The sequence below is a fragment of the Lissotriton vulgaris genome, chromosome 7, assembly GCF_964263255.1.
Source record: "Lissotriton vulgaris chromosome 7, aLisVul1.2, whole genome shotgun sequence".
Lineage (NCBI taxonomy): Eukaryota > Metazoa > Chordata > Amphibia > Caudata > Salamandridae > Lissotriton > Lissotriton vulgaris.
Genome location: NC_141695.1, coordinates 889,153,042 through 889,165,373, shown reverse-complemented (window position 1 = coordinate 889,165,373; position 12,332 = coordinate 889,153,042). Strand labels below are relative to the sequence as shown.

Below are 12,332 nucleotides of genomic sequence, written 5' to 3'. Positions count from 1 at the left end.
TGAATTAGTTCAAGTCCTTGTACTGTTTATAGAGCTAGTGTGGTAGCTTCTAGAGATCTCTGAAAAAATTGATAAAACATTGCACAGTTGCTGTTTCAGTCAGCTGATTAGTCTAAATAATACAGACTTCACGACACTGTGAAACTCAAGGGGTTAATTGATGTCATGGAATATTGCTGGTCTGAAAAGAAACCTCGAATCTCTCGTTCCTTATAGAAAATAAAAAGGTTAGGATTATTGCACTGCAAGAGACCTGGGAATTGGAGGAGGTGGTGCGGAGCGATTATAGAGTTATTAGTAATAAAGCAGTCAAGGGACAATTCGGTCACCGGATTTACATGTTACGTTACCAGTTAAAATACAAAATTGTTGGGAGTGTGTTATATTAAAGGAATTCACTATTTATTTATAACATCAGTTTTCGGTCTGTCACTGAAACAACAGGATAAATGGTGGTCCAGATCTAATACTAATCAATATATACTTCCCCCTTAAAAAGAGGCAGGAAAAACAGCTAAAAGAGCTGGCAGTTCTAATTGATAACGTGACCCAGTCTTTCCCTAATGTGCCAATCTTACTGATGGACGATTATAATACAGAAATTCCCCCAACTCAAACTATTAGTTTCAACAGGAGAAAGAAAATGCTTTGGGTATTTCGTGTCAGGTTTTGCCGTGCCAGCAGGGGGGTGGATGAGATAGGTAGACAATTAGTTACTCTGTTAGACAACCTGAACATGACTATAATTAACGTCAGATGAGTAGGCGATCAACCGGCCAGGTCACTTTTGACAACAAGAGGGTGTCAATATTGATCGATTATGTAATACTCTCTTCTCAAATTTTTGGTTTAGTTACAGTTCTAGCAATAGGCGATCTTGCAGGTAATGACCACAAACCACTTGTGCTCCTGCTGTATAGTGGCACCTACCTAACATCTTTGGCAAAATAGTCTACCAACTTACTGTAGGGATGAGCATAGATTAGTGTGATCAGCAAAATTAATATCTCAAACTTTACATGGTATGATGGAGCTTCTGAAATCCGAGATCAACCAACCATATCAGTACACCGTACAGGATTTTTTTTTTTTTACTTAATTGCCTCTATAAAGAGACATGGTGACGGTGGGCCTCAATAGTGGCCGGGTTAGGAGGGATTCTTATAGTTCAGATAAGGCGAGGGCAAAGTCTACATTAAATAATAACATAAGGACGGCTTATAAAATAAGCAGGTTTAATAGGGAGTGCCTAATTAAAGTTCATAGGAAAACCTATAGAAAAGAATGAAGACAAATAAATGGAAAGAAAAAAGAAGTGTATGGACGAGAAATTCAGCAGTGACGGTCCCTGAAAAAGTTTGGGTCGGGTATATATCCAAGCTGTATAAATTAAGATGTAAATAAAGGAGCAATAGGGAGCACGTATGCCTGGCTGCCAGAGAAGGAGTTGGTGGAGGACTCTCTGTTCCCCTAAGTAAGTAGTACTGAGGCTTTAATAGAATGTTTGAAAAGCTCTAGGGCCCATGGTCTTGATGGCCTTTCATCAGATCTAAATCAAAGTTAATCCTAGTTTGTGGGCACAAGTCCTGGCTCTGGTGTATGGAGCTATAATAAGTGGACATGATCTACCAGAAACCTGTAAAGCAAGCATTAGGGTCCAGTTGTATAAAAAAAGGTGACCAGGACCTGCCCTTGAGTTACCGTACGATTACTCTGATGGAGAGAACCAGTAAAATTTACGTGAAACGCGTGCTGGGTTTATTTGAAGACTGGGTAAGCAGTGCTAGTGTTTTACCAAAGATCTAACTGAGTTTCCGTAAAAAGGTATTCAACAACAGACGGCGGTCTACTCTTAAATCTTCTGGTTGAAGAATACGACTTTAATAGAAAGCTGCCTCTATGTGTCATACATTGATTTGTCAACAGTGTTTGACTATCAATAGGGCGTACTCTAGTAAAAAATGTGTTAATGTTATTGCCCTGCTGGTTTATATGGGGTTATTGACGAGGATGGAACTAGAGGGCAACAGAGCTCTGTCTAGAAAAATAGCTACCCCTAACGGCCTTAGACAGGGGTGTATTCTGACTACGCTCCTGTTCTCAATTTATATTGCAGATGCTGTGGTGGTATTAAACAAGGTTTATTCTTCCCGGCCAAAATTAGGAGCCGAGGCCATTTTTTTAATGTTTTATGAGGATGACACATTGCTGTTGGATCTTATACCAGTGGGTCTACTGAGACAACTGGGTGCATTCTCCAGGTACTGTAAGGCCAATGATCTGAAAATATAAACTTCTAAAACTAAGGTCATGGTCTTTTCAAAAGGAAGTGTCCAATCTGTTAGACGTAAGTGGTTGTTAAGCGGAGTGCAAGTGAAAGGGGTAAATGAACATCTAGATATATGGGCCTCCTCTTCAGATTTTACCTACATTTTAAAACTCACATAGACCTTCAGGAAGAACACAACAAAGCAATTTCAGGGGCTCTATATAGGTTGCTAGCTTTGGGGCATATGTCTATAGAAGATTTAGTAGAAACTTACAATGCAAAAATCATAAATTTACTTTTGAGTGGCTGTGACGTTATGGCTGAAAAGAACATAAAGCAGCTGCAGATTATTTAAACTTTTATCTGGAAATGATAACTAGGCTTGCCTAGAGGCTCAGTGAACAGTGCCTTGAGGCTGGAGCTAGGCCTCACTAATATTATTTAAATACAAGCAGAGGATTCATAATAAATAGAGCAGTTTCCTAAAGTCGGAGGGCGGCTACCTGAGGCAAACAATACAATCTTATCTACAGGAGAAGAGCTCAGTTCAATGGGTTGTTAATTTACAAGCTATTAAGGCCCCTTTGGCTCTCCCACTTACTGTCACCATCACCTAAGGTGCGGATTGTGCAGATTGTGTGACCACTAATTGCCACCCAGTTTCCCCCCAAAAATGTAAGTTTAGGCCCAGAGTAGGCTTTGAGAGGGGGAAGCGTCAGGCAGACCTTTAGTTTTACTGAACAGGTATAACCCGGCTCCCCCATTAGAACCCGCAATACTCAAGAGCAGACTAGTGAGTCTCAATTAGTGAGTTATTTCAGAAGCTGCACTGGTGTTGCACATCGTTCAGTTCCATTGATTAGAGGCTGAGCGCATTCCAAATTGGGGTGCTTTTGTGCGAACCTGAGAGTGCCACACAGTGAGTTACAGATCTGATGCAGTTAAAAATGTATATTTGGAACCATCATTAATTAATTATTGAAAGCAAATGTATAATAACCCAGTATTGTAGTTTGTACAAACTTCAAGTTATAATATTTTTAAATTAGTTACAGTGAGTTATTGTTTTTGATTCTAGCTCAAAGCGGACAGAAGCAGTGAGTCGGTGCTGGCTAAATAACTAGTGAGGACAAGACAGACAACAGGCAGAGAGTGCAATGGCAGACATCAGGTTGTGGTTGGCCGGATAAACCACTGGAGCTAATACTCCAATAAATAATGCAGGAGAGAGTTCAGCAGTTGGGAAAAGGAAGTCATTAGAAGAAATCCACCAAAAGCAAAGGGAGTATGACCAAAAAAAAGACAGTTGTACAACAAAAATGGCTTGAAGATTTCAAGTGGGCAGTGATTGAAGAACAGGAAAGTAACGGAGCTGCTGCTGACCTAGTTGAGCCCAGTTTTAAAAAATCTCAAATTTTGTATTGTGGAGTTTGCAGGAAATTTCCTCATCTCGCAGACACTAAGTCTTCCCTATATGTTGGTGTGACAGATAAATTCAAAAGGGAGACGTTGGAATGGCACCACAAGAGCAAATTGCATGAAAAATGCATATTACATGAAGCTGCAATTCAAAAGCCACAGGAGACCTGCATAGTCAAATCAATCACAAAAATGCATAAAAAAAATATCCGGCACTTAAACATTTTATTTAATACAGCCTATTGTATTGCAAAACAAGGTGAGGCTTTTATTAAGTTTCCAAAACTCTGCTCACTGCAGAAAAAGAATAATCCTGAGTGGAATTTCGAAAATTATATGACTGATCATGCATGCCGTAACTTTGTAATAGCAATTTCCGAGACCCTAAAAATGACAATTCGATCCCAAATAGAAAATGCTAGGTTCATCAGTGTTCTGTCAGATGGGTCAACTGACAAAGGAATTCAGGAACAGGAACTTATTTATGTACGATTCGTTTGTGAAGGCACCCTTGTTACCCATCCGTGTGACATTGTCAGCATGAAAAACTCCACTGCGTCCGGAGTGAAAAATGCTATTATGGTTGGCCTGGAAAGCATGGGCATATCTCTGGATATTCTGAGCCAGAAATGCATTGGTCTGAATACAGATGGAGCTGCTGTGAACCTCGGTACTAAATCTGGTGCTGTGAAGCAGCTACTGGACGAAGTCTCCAAGCATCAAGGATGGGACAATTGCAATCACATTGCAGTTGTGCACTGTGTAGCTCACAATCTAGAGCTTGCTGTGTGTGATGTTAAAAAAAAAAAAAGAGTTCATACATATCCAAATTTGAAGAGGTGCTCAAAGGATATTTCAAACTATATTATTATTCACCTAAGCGGAGAAGGGAACTTAAAGAGATAGCTGATAATCTGGAAGAGCAGTTAGAACATTTTGGTGGCTTGCAGCAAATCAGATGGGTAGCAAGTCAGCACAGGGCAGTAACAGCGCTTAAGACAAACTGGGAAGCTACAGTACTTCATCTTGAGCACCTTGCTACTGGTACGGATGAATATTCAAACAAAGCCAAAGGATTGCTTCATGACATGATATCGGAGAAGTTTCTTTATTTCTTGCACTTCATGATAGACTTCACAGAGCTGCTTCAGCAAGTGTCTAAGGCATTTCAACAAGAAGATACTCTTATTTCTGAAGTTGCAAGAAGAATCGAGGTGCTTCAACAGAAGCGAATACTGCTGAAAACAAAGCCAGGAAAAGCACTAAAACAATTTCAATTGCTTTTTAAAGATGGAAATTTTGCAGGGGTCCCGTTACTAACACAGGCAAAGCCTGCTAGAAAAGGCAGCTCTAATGAAACTAGTGTCAAGGAAGACACTATTGAGTTAATAGAGAATGCTCTTTCTTTTATGAGGGACCTCTTTCTGAAGCACATCTCAGGCAAGCCACATTCTTTGTTTAATATTTTTGATTTTACTTTGTGGCCAGACTCTGTTGAAAAGATTAGAGTTTTTGGGGATCAAGAATTTGAGGACCTTGTACAGTACTACAAAAAGGTATTTACGGATGAAGAAATTCAGTCTGCCCCTGGAGAGTGGCTAGATTTTAAACTGTACGTCTTTCATCTGAGGATGTCGCATAAGCCTGTATCCCTCTTCACTCAGCTGTTGAAAAAACGCCCAGAAGAAGTTAAAAATGTCCGTCCAATTTTAGAAATCATGCTTTCCATCAGTCCAACAACAGCAATATGTGAACGGGGGTTTAGCAGCATGAACCGAATAAAAAATGAGCTCCGTACGTCCCTTAAAAGTGACACCATGTCTGCTTTAATGCGAATCCAAGTAGATGGGCCGGAGTTAGACACTTTTGATCCAAACCCAGCCGTTTTGCATTGGCTTTCAGCAAATCCAGGAACAAGACATATTATGGGCGACAAACATCCTTGTCAAAACAACACTGTTGTTACTGACTCAGAAGATAGCGACTCAGTTTAATGCTGCTCTGTTCAAATCAGCACCATTTTCCTTAACAACTGTGCATTTTTGTGTTTTACCATTCACTGTGGTGTCTGTCAATACTTCTGACAATTTGCCATGGTGGCAGCTGTTTGTCTCCTTTCGAGACACTGACTCCCAGTCACAGACCTGTGTTGAATCCATCATCGTTCTTTAGTTCACTGTTCGCCACCCCAGTTCAGGACTGGCTATGCAAATCAGTCTTGACCAATTTATTAAATAAAACTTCTGACAATTTGCCATGGAGCTGTTTGTCTCCTTTCGAGACACTGACTCCCAGTCACAGACCTGGGTTGAATCCATCATCGTTCTTTAGCTCACTGTTCCCCACCTCAGTTCAGGACTGGCTATATGGAAATTAGTCTTGATGACCCATGTGCCTCATTGGAACAGTCCAGCCCAAAATGCCAAGCCATGGACTCCTGACCCGGCCCTTGGCACTTTTTTTTATACAAATTAAACACTGCCACAGCTACAGCAATGTAAATGAAACTTTGAGGACTTGGCAGCATAAACGGATTACAAAATGAGCTACATTCATCTGCCTCAAAGCTGACAGAGCGCTAATGCTGTATTTTGAAAGAACAAGCACTGACTCTGGCCATAAAGTTATTTCAAAGGGAAGGACAGAAGCCAGCGATCTGAAGAACGCAAACCTTAGCTCAGTCTGAGCATCAGCTTCCTCACTACAAGTAAGTGCCAGCCTGATATGTTGTATACATGTAAGTTTATAAGGTATTTTTTTGCCATGTATGTTCGCAGAAACCTTCTCCATAGCACTTTGATACACACATAGGGAGGTAAATGGATGAAATTTGCCGTTTATTTGGGTGGCCAACGTTTTCCTGGGTTGTTGGCGCTGCAAATGTTTTGAAAAAAGTCCATTATGCGATCAATTGTGGGTCGAGTGCATCGCTGTTAGGTCGAGTAGAAAAGTCTACTCACTCGACCTGCAGGTCAAGTGAGATTTTTTAGATTTGTCGAGCCCTGCACTAGGGTTTGACCAGCAAAACTTGTCTGTATCACAGCAGAAACATTTAATAAAACGTATGATAAAGAAGTGTTCTAGGAAAGGCAATTTAGATGATGAGGGCAATAGAGATATCCGGCAACATCTTATTGAGTGAGACTATGTGATCAGATTCCGCCTTGTGTGATATAAAAAGTGGTCACATTAGGAAATGGCCACTCAAGTGGCATCTGTCGCCTCTGCCAAATGCTCCATTGTCTTTTTTGCATATAATTCTATTGTGCACATACTTGGACAAAGTAAGAAGTCTGATACTTTCTGTTTTTCGAAATGTACAGGTTTAAAGCATTTGCGACTTAATGTCAGTAATATTTAAGTGCAACAACATGAGATTGCGTTTCACTGTAGGGAAATTTTTGCCTGTAGTTGATGAATAGCAAGTTGAGCCGAGTAGCTCATAGCAACAGCAGCATTCTTATGGAATATGTAGATTCGATCCTAACTTATGAATGACGAGTCCTGCCACACTGAATTTACTTATTAGTATTTTAGCACACCATAAGACATCCTAAGATATGAAGTATGTTTTGGACGGACCACCATGGCATTACCCATTGCAGTTTTTAGCTAGATCTTGCTTTTTTGAGTGCACAAATAATTACAATATTGTCACACCATGGATAATTGCGTTTGTGGTTTACAGAATGCTGTGCACTTACTATCTGCACTGTCTCTTGCTGTATTTACCCTCTATATTATACGTTAGGTTGTGGTTATAATTATATTTTTCACCTAAACAATTGTACTTTGCACAAATAAATCAGGTTACTGTCAAACTATAGGTAAATTCCAGTCAGTTGTGTTTACGAATATTTTGTGCTTAAGATTAGCATATTTTGCAGTTTAACAATTACATTTTACACAAATAATAAAGATACTGTCTTATAGGTAAATTCCGGATTGTGGTTTTTAGAATATTTTGTATGTACGATCAGCGAATTATAGATGTAAATGTTCACTGGTGTAATATATTTCACTTATGAAGAATGGAGGTTTTAAGAAGCATGCTGTTCTATTTTTTAATGTATAGTAATTTATTATTTATATTACCTTTTTGGCAAGATACCAAACTTTTAAATAAACTTTGAGATTTAGCTAGCTCCAAAATCTCAAATCGTGCTGTTTGCAGATGAGGAGTTACTGAAAACTCCTAGAGGCCTGCAGATCATTTTAGACTAATTCAATGAGTTGTGTACATTAAAGGGGCTGACAATTAACATTTTTAAAACAAATTGGATTACTTTTAGAGCTCATAATTGAACGTCATTTAATTGGATAATTCACAAGTGGGGGCAAAGATGTGGGGTATTTAGGAATAACAATTTAAACTCAAACTTTAAATGAAAAGAAAACAACAGATTGCGATGTCTAGAGTCTTCCTGACACACCAAACAGGTACAAACCCGAGCTTTGCCTAGAGGAAAGGTGGATGGGTGGGTTCCCCTACCCAAGAAATTTATAGAAACACTCTGAAATGCCTAACTTTATGGAGCTGAAATATGGTTATATGGCAAAGGGACATTACTATCTGTATTGGAGTCCTTCATTTATTTTAAATAATGTGTGGTTGCCACCCAGCATGCCACGGTTGCTGTATCTTGCTTTGCAGATATATCTCCAAGAGCTAAGCTTAGACAGCTCCTTTATTGGGTTAGGGTGTAAGAACTTGTGAATTAAGCTGCTTTACAGATGGATTGTCCAATGTCTTTGGTGGCAGGGAAGATTGCTAGACTTGTGTAGACAAGTCTGAAACTTTTCAAAACAGATAAGCATACAGCAGTTATGGGTTTATCCAAACACCATTACTATTGGTATGGTGGGCCATTTCAAACCTATGTTTTGGGAATAACCACAGAGTAGACAACAATGCCTACAATGGCTCTTTGATACTTGCACTTATTTTTAATGTGGAAGAATACTCCAAAACTTGAAGCCTTCCTAGACAAAGTGTAGCCTGCTTTTCTACATTAAATTAATGATTAGGCACTTTAACCATGAATATATTCACTTCTAACTGGGGCTCTTCGTACAGCTAGGCTAGGTTCTGTTGATTTTGCACTGATTTGGTTAAGGAGGAAATACACTTTCTATTTCAATGACCAATATATGCTCTACTGAGAGCCAAGTGGTTAAGTGATCTTAAAGGAAATGAGGAGACAAGTAACCTGAAGCAAGTTTTGGAAACGTATAAAAGTATTACAGCATAAAAAGTGTTTTTGCTGTGTCATGCTACCTAATGACAGCTTGGACAATTAGGCGAGTTTTTATTAACTGCAGATTGAATTTTGATAATAATGCCTGTGTTCATTTTTAGGCATCACCTACAACAGCTTGGAAGAGATATTGTATACAACAAAAGGCTTGATGCCAACCTCTTGCTTAACATATTGTTGGCTTTATGGTCACTCTTATTTGCTGCCTTCCTCTTGGCTACCATGTGATGACTTCACTTCCTCTTCTTTCAGCTGAAGCATTGACAGAGATTGATTGTTTCAGCTGGACTGCTGTCCTTTCCCGGATTGTGCTGTTAATGGGGCACTACATTTAATTATTTTGTTTCCCTATAATGTCTGTTGAACCTCTTGTAATTTGTCGTTATTTTATACTATTCCAGATACACTCAAAGAAGCCCATTTCTCCTTTAAAATGAATGTTTATTGTGACAACAGATGTTTTCTGCTTTTATTGTGACAAAAGAGGTTATCTGCTTCCAAATCTATTTTCACTAAGACATGGGCGCGATTACTTTCTTTATGTGATAGGATTTTTTGCCAAATGCGATATTTTTTTCCAGGCATGAGATCAACTGGTATGCTCTGAATCACAGGAGTGTGGTGCGGATACAAAGAACAAGCTTTAACAAAGCCAATAGGGCTCGCCTTTGAGACTACTGGCTCGACCATTGACTTCGATTCATGCTCTATAGCCTGGGCATTGCAGACTTTGCCAATGATTTCTAGTCTTGCTGTATAGCAGTGTGGCTGCTGTACAGCCTGGCTAAAAATATTTTTTTAAAGGACTATGGTGCATTTAGCTCTAATGCACTTCACACTGCCACTGAGCTCATAGGAGAGAACTACTGACTTTGCCAATGCTTGTTATAATTCTGCTTTCATGTTTTTACCCGATTATAAGTTAGTAGCTCGATTTTGTTACTGCAATAACCTGAACACAGGGTGTAGAGTCACGATGACCTGAGGGTTTTCTTGTCCTTAGGGAGGGGATACCATGGTCGCCGCGCTAGGGAGGACTGCATATGCGGGCTGAAGAGTAAAACAAAACGCAGCAGTTCTGTAGAATTGCACTTATTGCACGGACACACTGCGCATCATGGATCTCTGTTTGAATGGGCCTTCTATCTCATGGATGACTTGATTTACATTAATAGCAAACTAACATTAATAGCAAAGTAATCAAAAGTGTTTTAACAGCGGAAAGATGTCAGTAATCCAGCGAGTTAGATTCCTTGAATGACTCCCGGAGACTCACTTGCTGAGGTGAGAACATTACACGGAGTAGAGAGAAAAATGTGAGGGGGTCGTTCACAGAAGGACACCCATAGAAGTAGGCAATCAAACCACAAGTAGTTACCAATGCATGTATGGGCATACCCAGCATAATCACCGACGTCCCGTTGGGGCAATTCTTGGATTGTCACTAAATCCCAAAGCAGGCAAGACCATAAAGCCCATTAATAGCTGGTCATCATAGCAGATGGGTGCCACACAATGCTCAAACTGTATGTATGCTACCAGTCACAGCAGACCAGCACCAAAGGTCATTACCGCACTCACAGGGCAAAAATTGTACAGGATCTGCGTACCCTGAGAGATTAAACAGTACCCACACAATGCTGGATAAAATGGTAAGTGCAAGCAGACCCCCAAAGGCAACAAAAGTCACAGGGGGTCAGGTCAGTTCAAAGATAGAAGCATATCTACTCCTTTCAGAAATAAATGCACAGTGCAGGCAGTGCTAGCTACAAGAATGGGCAGTCTCCAGCCATCGGGCATGATTGAAGCTCACATTTACTGCAGACCCAGTTAATGCCGATCAAAGTTTTTAAAGCCACCATTTATTAGTGGAGGGGAGCTACAGTGCACTTAGACTCCATCACCCATATTTCGGCTGTGATACATGAAATCATTAAAATGACTGTCAATTCTTCAGGGATACTCTCGTTTTCACTAGGACATGAGTTACACTAACATTGTTTTTTCTTTTATCTAAGCTGGTCATGAGAAGCTGTAACCCTACACTCCCAGCCCCCCAAACAGACTTCTGTTTTAAGTAGTCCTCTACAAACCCGAACAAGTAAACAACACAAATGTCCTCTTCCTCCAATTATATTATCAAAATTAGCATGGCCGACATATAACGATCGCTCCAGCATCGTAGTTTCTTTCCAATGATGATGGGGATATCAATATAGTTCCCTATTCTTCCCCAAAAAATATACAGGCCGCATTCTCCCAAATAAAGTCAATGAACAGACTGTAACAATTTCACAGCTGAGAACATTTCTCAGGAACACCACCACCATTAGGAAAATACTGGGACAACATTCCTTATTCCCCTCCATTCACGGAAAAACACGGCCTGCAAAACTTAAGTCTCCTCCTTCCCCGCCCGAGGCCCTCTGTACCTGCCCGCCCCATTCCGAGTGCTCCGGCTGCGCTCCGACTCGAGCCCGAGGCTTCGACAGGCCTAGGTCGCGTTCTAGCACACAGAGGCGACTCCGGTCGCGGGAACAGTGCACAATCTAGTGTACAGAGTGCACGGATGCCGCCACATCACCCCCAGCTCCGGCACCCCTCCTCAGAGCCAGCGCATTACCTGTTGTTGTGTTCATTCTTCCCTCGGGTGTCGGCGGGTGGCTCTGACTCAGTCGACCCCTTGCAGCGGGCCTCTCACGTTTCCTGATCACGTGCCCGCCCCTTCGGCCACCGGGGCGCTTCTGTGACTCTAGCCTCCGCCAGCAGCCCCCAGGCCCGCGCCACCCAGGCCTTGGAAAGCGTGGAGAAGCTCAGGGACCGGCCATTCAATTCCTGCACTAGAGCAAGAAGGCAAGAGGGGGAGAAGGAGGGTGAGGGGGCGTGCACGCATTACACGGCGCAGCCTCCTCGCAGCCCAGGGGTGGGAGGCAGATTTAACCCTCTGCGCACCGACAGCTCCGGGTCTGGAGTTCGTAACAGACTTTAAACCCATGTACTGCACAGTAGCCAGAAAATACACGCCCCCCCCCCTACACTTTTTATTTATTTATTTGTTTATATAGCGCCGGACTCAACCCCCGGCGGGGTATCTCCGCGCTTGTGTTGCCCTGTGTGCTCAAATTAGGACTGAGAGGTGCACTGAAGAGATTAGACTGTCTGGAATACATTTTATTTTATTTTAGTTATTTATTTATTTATGTGATTTTTTTTTTATAGCGCGGACTTTACCCCAAGGTGTCAGAACGCTTCACAATAGGAACAGCAATGATACATGAGGAGTAAAATTACAAGTGAACAAATTACAAAAGCAAACGTTAAGTTACATGAATCAAAAGTGACAATAGTGAGCAACCAAAATACATGAGGTAGCAATCGGTACATTA

General features: G+C 41.0%; 1 protein-coding gene and 1 pseudogene across 1 annotated transcript in view; one reads left to right on the top strand and one right to left on the bottom strand.

Moving 5' to 3' along the window:
- NDST1 (N-deacetylase and N-sulfotransferase 1) overlaps positions 1–11,809 on the bottom strand; it is a 475,690-nt gene extending 463,881 nt beyond the window's left edge. The window contains exon 1 of the mRNA XM_086931298.1: positions 11,570–11,809. The gene's annotated coding sequence lies outside the window, so the exon portion shown is untranslated. The remainder of the gene's footprint in view (positions 1–11,569) is intronic.
- On the top strand, positions 3,427–4,523 carry LOC147702633 (zinc finger protein 862-like; annotated as a pseudogene).
- Positions 11,810–12,332: the final 523 nt, after the last annotated feature.